The sequence below is a fragment of the Callospermophilus lateralis genome, chromosome 2 (genome assembly GCF_048772815.1).
Source record: "Callospermophilus lateralis isolate mCalLat2 chromosome 2, mCalLat2.hap1, whole genome shotgun sequence".
Lineage (NCBI taxonomy): Eukaryota > Metazoa > Chordata > Mammalia > Rodentia > Sciuridae > Callospermophilus > Callospermophilus lateralis.
Window position 1 is genome coordinate 13,280,202 of NC_135306.1, and position 7,512 is coordinate 13,287,713.

A 7,512-nucleotide genomic window follows, 5' to 3' on the forward strand; every position below is an offset into this window, starting at 1 on the left:
GTATGGAGATTTCTTGGAAAGCTGGGAATGGAACCACCATTTGACCCAGCTATTCCCCTTCTTGGTCTATTCCCTAAAGACCTAAAAAGAGCATACTACAGGGACACTGCTACATCGATGTTCATAGCAGCACAATTCACAATAGCTAGACTGTGGAACCAATCCAGATGCCCTTCAATAGATGAATGAATAAAAAAAAGTGGCATTTATACACAATGGAGTATTACTCTGCACTAAAAAGTGACAAAATCATGGAATTTGCAGGGAAATGGATGGCATTAGAGCAGATTATGCTAAGTGAAGCTAGCCAATCCCTAAAAAACAAATGCCAAATGTCTTCTTTGATATAAGGAGAGCAACTAAGAACAGAGTAGGGAGGAAGAGCATGAGAAGAAGATTAACATTAAACAGGGATGAGAGGTGGGAGGGAAAGGGAGAGAGAAGGGAAAGTGCACGGAAATGGAAGGAGACCCTCATGGTTATACAAAACTACATACAAGAGGAAGTGAGGGGAAAGGGAAATAAAAAAACAAGGGGGAGAAATGAATTACAGTAGATGGGGTAGAGAGAGAAGATGGGAGGGGAGAGGAGAGGAGGGGGGATAGTAGAGGATAGGAAAGGCAGCAGAATACAACAGACACTAGTATGGCAATATGTAAAACAGTGGATGTGTAACCAATGTGATTCTGCAGTCTGTATATGGGGTAAAAATGGGAGTTCATAACCCACTTGAATCAAAGTGTGAAATATGATATGTCAAGAGCTTTGTAATGTTTTGAACAACCAACAATAAAAATTAAAAAAAAAAAAAGAAACAATATTTAAGACTAGGGGTATAGCTCAGCGGGAGGGTATTTGGCAAGCCTGTATGAGGCCCTGGGTTTGATCCTCAGGAATACAAAAGCCAAATAACAAGCAAACAAAAAAAAACTAACGCTTATTTGATGTTTACAAGGTAGCAGGTACTGAGCTTGGCATGTGCAAACTGAATTCTTACCATACCCTATGAGGTGGCTATATTTTTAATCTCCATATCGTGCCCCCCTACCATTAAGATGAAGAAACTGAGAGGTCAGGTAACTTGCCCAAGTTAGTAACTGCTGAAGCTGTGTGATGATGAACTTGTTGGTTAAAAGAGCTCTTCATCTTTGCATTCACCCATTCATTCACTAATGAATGCTCTTTGTGCTTCATGCATTTTGGAGAGAAGGCCCCGAATGTGGCTGAGAGAACACAGTCAAATGCTGAGAGATATAGGCTCTGGTCCAACCTGGGCCTCTGTGTCTTCACCCATGAAATGTAGGGGCTCTATTGGCTGATCTCCAAGTCCCCTTCTTGTGCCAAGAATCTATAATTTTGTGATTCCCCAGCCTCGAAGGTAAGTCACCTATTTATTGCAGCAGCTCAGAATGCTGGCTAATTTGCCAAGATCTCAGCCAACAGCAGAGCCGGATTTTAATCCAAGTCCACCTGACTTCAATGCTGTTTCACTTCCTCCTAGGCCGTGAAAAGTGAGGAAGTAACAAGGAGGTTGAGGAAAGTCTGCTGCTAAGCCAGGTCGGTGAGCAACACGAAGGGCACCAACAGCCAGGCAAAGGCGGGGCGGTCTGGCTTTGGAGCTGCCCTGGTGTAGACCTGCTGCACCCTCTTGTGGAGCATGTTGGAAGTGCTCTGCTCACTAGGTTTCCTGTTTGACACCAGATTAGACAAGGACAGTGTGAACAGTAGTTTTTGGAAACCAGTGACCCTGAGATAGGATAGGAGAAAAAAAAAAAAAAAGTTGAAAGGAGACATAGAGGAAGGAAAAGGAAATGAAATTTTATTCAGAAATCCTCATACTTTCCCAGAACTGGTACTCTCTAAACCTGTCTTTTTTTTTTTTTTTTCAGGGTGGTTACTTTCAAATTCCTGAGAAATCTGTAAATCTACTTGTGCACTATTAATTAATCTCCCAATAATTGCATTAAGCAAAGAGAGATATGATATCGTGAGGAACATATAATGTAGGGAACTTTCAGTTCTATTTATTGATTAGATAATGAAGACCAACCACATCAGTCTAAGGATTCAGAGGTTGATAGATGAGCAGAAACCATCTTCAGATCACCAGATTAATATGTATTCAAGCATTTTAAACGGATCACACAGTATTTGTCTTTTCAACTGTCTTATTTCATTAGTATAACGTCTTCAAATTTCATCCCTGCTGTAGCATGTATCAGAATCAATATCTCTCTCTCTCTCTCTCTCTCTCTCTCTCTCTCTCTCTCTCAGGCAGTGGGGATTGAACTCAAGGGCACTCAACCACTGAGTCCCATCCCCAGCCATATTTCGTATTTTATTTAGTGACAGGGTCTCACCGAATTGCTTAGCGCCTTGCCTTTGCTGAGGGTGGCTCTGAACTCAGCCTCCCGAGCCATTGGGATTACAGGTGGCATGTGCCACCATACCCAGCTCCAACTGGTTTATTTCACTAGTATAATGTCTTCAAAGCTCATCCCTGCTGTAGCATGTATCAGAATCTACTTAATTTTGAAGGTGGAATAATTTCCCATCGTAAGTACAGACAACATTTCATTCATCCATAGATATGAGTAGAGTTAATAATATTCCCTACCCCATAGTGTAACTCTGAAATCTGAGTAAAATACTTAACAAGGTGGCTGATTATACACTAATTAAACCAACAAATCACTCCTGTGTGCAGAGAGAGAGTGGGGTCTTTTATAAAAAGCGCTAGTGTCCCTCCTGATACACTCATACTGGTAAGGAAACTCCCTCATGGGAGCATGGGACTTCAGTTTACAAACCCCATTTCTATCTGTAGTCTCATTTGAATTCCTACCCCTTCTCTGTAAGGTTCACAGGACGGGAACTGCTACCCCACATTTTATAGAGGACCGCTCTCATCTGCTGTCTGTCTCTCTGGCTCTTGGGTGTGTTTGGATAGGAAGAAAATACACAGTGGGAAACTGGCCTACTGTCCACCTATCCACCTCTATCTAGGAGGATTATACACCCTAATACTATCAATTTAAGGCCAGAAGACTGAAGTTTGAGAAGTGATTTGGGCTACTTTGGAGCAGAAGCTTGAAGACTGAGTAGGTTGTTCACCAGGTCTCTTTTCCCCTTGCTATGAAATATGGCAGTGTTCAGAGAAAGAGAGAGACAAAGGCGGGGTGAGGGAGAGGGAGGAGAGAATGCTCCAACAGCCTGGGTGCTGGAGGGAAGATGATGTAGCACAGGAAGTAGTTGGCATATTATGGATGTAGAGGTGAGCAAGAAACACACCTTTGTGGTGGTTGTTAACTGAAATTTGGGAGTCTTTTGCTACACACCAAAACCTAGCCTAGCCTAAGTAATCTATCTGTAAAGGCAACATTCGCTCCTGACCACAGGGAGTTGTGATGTCAGACTCTGAATCCATTCTGACTGTCCACGGTTGTGTGTGTGTGCATGTGCGTGTTTGGGGTGGTACAGGGATACAGGAAAAGGAAGACCCAGCCCAGATTGTCTTGGATGCTAGCCAAACTTCCAGACCAGTGAAGCCTGCAGAGGCCTATTTCCCGTTCTTCCCCTCTTCTCTAATTATTCATCTTACTCTTTGGAAATGCTTCTGGTCTCTGTTCAAATACATGATATCAGATAAAGGTTTCTTCTTTCCCAAATTATATGGAGAAACTGCTTCAGACGCTATTGACTGTCTCAGAAATAATAATAGCCACTTCTGCTTCCTGGGTGTTTATTCCCTACCAAGCACCATGCTAAGAGTTTTTCATGTTTTGCCTCATTTTATCTTAATAACTACCTTAGGAATTTGATACTGCTACTTCCTCATTTTACAGACAAGGACATGAAGAATTAGAGACCTTCCTTAAGGAACTCATCCAAAGCCTCACAGCTACTAAGAGGCGAGGCTGGGCTCACATCCAATTATAGCGTTCGGTAATTTCTGACTTGTCAGTTTGGTTTCCTGTTATATTTCTAGGCTCTGTTATACTCGCTTGCGCTGCTATTTCTTTCTGTTCCCTCCCCTTTCCCTTTCTTTTATTTGCCCGTTTTTTTCTTTTTTGTTACTGAGGATTGAACCCAGGAGTTCTTTGTCTCTGAGCTACACCTTCCCCCCAACCCCGGCCCTTTTATTTTTCATTTCGGAGACAGGGTCTACCTGTTGATGAGGCTGGTTCAGACATTGTAGCCAGGAAACCCCCAAATGATAGCAGCTTTCATGAGATAGAAATTTACTCCTCTCCTAAATGGATATCTGGGTAGGTAGTCCACAGTTGATATGGCAGCTTGAAGGCACCCCCAAGACATGCTTCCATCTCACAGTACTTAGTGTCTCTACCACCAGGAAAGGGGAGAAAAAATAATTGGATGCCACGTGCATGCCTTTAAGTGTATGACCCAGAAGTTATGCACATTGATTCTGTTCACATCCCATTGCTGACTCACCTGGCCACACCTAGCTACAAGGGATGCTGGGAAATTTAGTCTGTATTCTGGGAGGATTATTACTAATGGAGGAAGACATGAAAGGGTACTGAGAAACCATTAGCCATTTCTGCCACACTCGACTCCTTTGCTTAAGTGAGGGCAGGCATTAGAGCAGCTTGAAGGCTCAGGGAAGCTGGAGTTAAACCCTGAAGCTACCAAGATGAGGAATGGGAGGAGCAGTAGAACACAAGACCTTTCCCACCAGGGTCGTTCATTCAGGATGCCTGTTTGGGGCTCTCTACAGGACTTTGAATAAATGGCATCCCATTGTAGCTTTAGTTCTGAACAGGTTGAGCAACAAAAGAAGTATAAGCAGAAGGAGACCAGGTTATCCCCTTTATTACTAATACAACCGTTTTAGAGAAGAGGATTTTAGATCTGGTAGTTGAAGGGCAGTGCTAATACTAGTCCCCAGACCTGAGCTTCAAAGACAAAAGCAGACCTTACACCAAGGGGTGGTGGGGGGAGCTACAGGAACAGCTCTCTCTCCGTAAAAAAAGAAACACCATGCTGAGTTACACATGACCAAGTATTCTCATGTTTACCCAAATGATCAGTCTTTCTTCTTCCCAAGAATGCATAAAGCAGGAGAGGAACCAGGAAGATGCTCAGAACAAACCTTTCCTCATTGAAACTAGGACTGGGGGAAAGGAGTTCCCTACTACTATCGCACTAAATGGGACTTAGACTTAGTAGAGCAAGTGTCAGGATACTATGTCAGATACCTTCAGTTACACTTTCTCAGTTGATCTAAACAACAATTCTCTGGAACTAGAGTTCCTACCCCATTTTATAGTTGAGGGTGAGAGAAGTTAAGTGATTTGCCTAAGGTCGAAAAACTAATGAAGAGCTATGTTGGAAATGGAACTAAGGTTAATCTGACTCTCAAAACCATAGTCTTTCCTCCTAGGTTACCATTCCCTCATTATCACCAAAGACAATATGCTACAACTGCAATAAAATCCTGCCCTAAGGGAGACAACTGACCATGGGTCTCTTGTGGTTCTGCAAGTCTTGTGAGCAGAGGCCTGACTGCTCTTTGCCCCAGCTTGGAGACAAAGCAAACAGGCTTGGAGGATACAGATAGTTTTCTCTCCCTAACAAAGATAGAAATACTCCATTAGAAAAGATTGGATTCCCTAAGTTTATGGTTCTTCTGTAACCCTACCAAATATGTGTGCAGGCAGGCATCTATTCACATGGGACATGGGGACAAGTAAAACTGATGATAGCATGCTGAAGCTCATACTGCTTCCTGGGCTGTGAATAATAAAATTCTTTATCTCTGAACCAGAAGTCTCACACCTTCTGCTTATATCCATGACATTGTGACAAGCTAACTTAAACTTAGCTTGTAAATAGTGTAAAGTCTCAGTTCTTGCAGCACCTGCCATCTCTGTGCCATTCTGAGCATCACTGATGGTGAGTACTGCTTTGTCACATCACATTTGCTTTTACATTTTCTACTAAATGTACAAGGTCAAACAAAACATTAAAGAAACAATTTAAACACAAATCTGCCTTATTTCTAGTTACATGCCTGCCTTGGAGTGAGAATACAAAGAAAGAGTGCAATATGTTTTCTTACAAGGTTTTTTTTTTCCCCATGAGAACCTCGTGATGTGGTCATTTTGCCACACTGAATGTGACTCTAAGTTCAAAGGTGCAAAACACACACACACACACACACACACACACACACACACACACTTGATGTAACTTGGCCTCTAAATCTAAAGCATCCAATTCTTTTGATGATCAAACAAAGAAATGGCTATCAGGTCCAAGTTCAGAGGAAAACTGGGATAACAGTCTCTAGGTTATTCCTTGAAAACTCTTCAAGAATGCTTCTTATGTGATTTTTATTTGTTTGTTATGGGATAACTTTATATTGTCACACTATGACTCTAGAATACTATATTTTTGGAGGCCAGGGGAATGCTATTTTAATGGATGCAACTTTTTTTTTAGTTGTAGATGAACACAATATCTTTATTTTATTTATTTTTATGTGGTGCTGAGGATCAAACCCAGTGCCTCACACATGCAAGGCAAGCACTCTACCACTGAGCTACAACCCAGCCCAACTTTTTTTTTTTTTTAACAATTGAATATATTGTGTACTTATCTTTACACTTAGGCATTACTTTCTTCTTTAGATCATAAATTGAAAGTAATCCTTTTCACAACCAGAAACTAAAGAGTCTCCATGCACTTGGTTTAACTTCTTTGTCAATTTGCTAAATTTGGAAGTACCCCACTGCCATTTAAACTAGTATTTTTTGGCTATTTGGTTCTTTTTACTTAATTGAATTATGCATCACTGGGAATTAATCAACCATATTTAAAAACATTAGTTTTTAAATTAGCATGGTGCTTGCTTCAACAGCATATATACTAAAATTGGAACGATCCAGAAAAGATTAGCATGGCTCATGCACAAGGATGATATGAAAACTTGTGAAATGCTCCATATAAAAATGAATAGATATGGGCTGGGCTTGTGGCTCAGTGGTAGAGCGCTTGCCTAGCATGTAGGAGGCACTGGATTCGATTCTCAGCACCACATATAAATAAATGAATAAAATAAAGATCCATCAACATCTAAAAACAAAGATACAAAATTGCTTTTTAATTGTAAACTAACTAAATAGATTAGGAAGCACGTGTATATATAGTAATAGAATTCAGAGTACAAACTGTATTAATTCACCTATATGTTCAACGTCTCCTATTGGGACACCAATATTTTAATATCTGGTTCTGTATAGGTGGCAACTCCAAAAACACAGACAAAAAAAAAAAAAAAAAAAAAAGAGGAGAGAGTGGTGGGAGTTGCAGGGGGAGGCTGGGAAAGAGAGAGGGAAGAAAATCTGCAGTCCAAGATAAGTCTATGAACCAAAATTCAAAAAACACACAAGGAAAATTCACCAAGAATTTTATAAAATCAATAATAAGGAGATAAATTAATTTGATTTAAATAAACATGATAGATCTGAAAATGACTTTAATTAG

The 7,512-nt window shown here is 40.9% G+C and overlaps 1 non-coding gene across 1 annotated transcript; it reads left to right on the top strand.

Annotated features, from left to right (window-relative positions):
• The first annotated feature begins 6,870 nt into the window (after positions 1 to 6,870).
• Positions 6,871 to 6,977, top strand: LOC143393167 (U6 spliceosomal RNA). The gene has a single exon (XR_013090487.2). It is a non-coding gene; the product is annotated as a U6 spliceosomal RNA (small nuclear RNA).
• Positions 6,978 to 7,512: the final 535 nt, after the last annotated feature.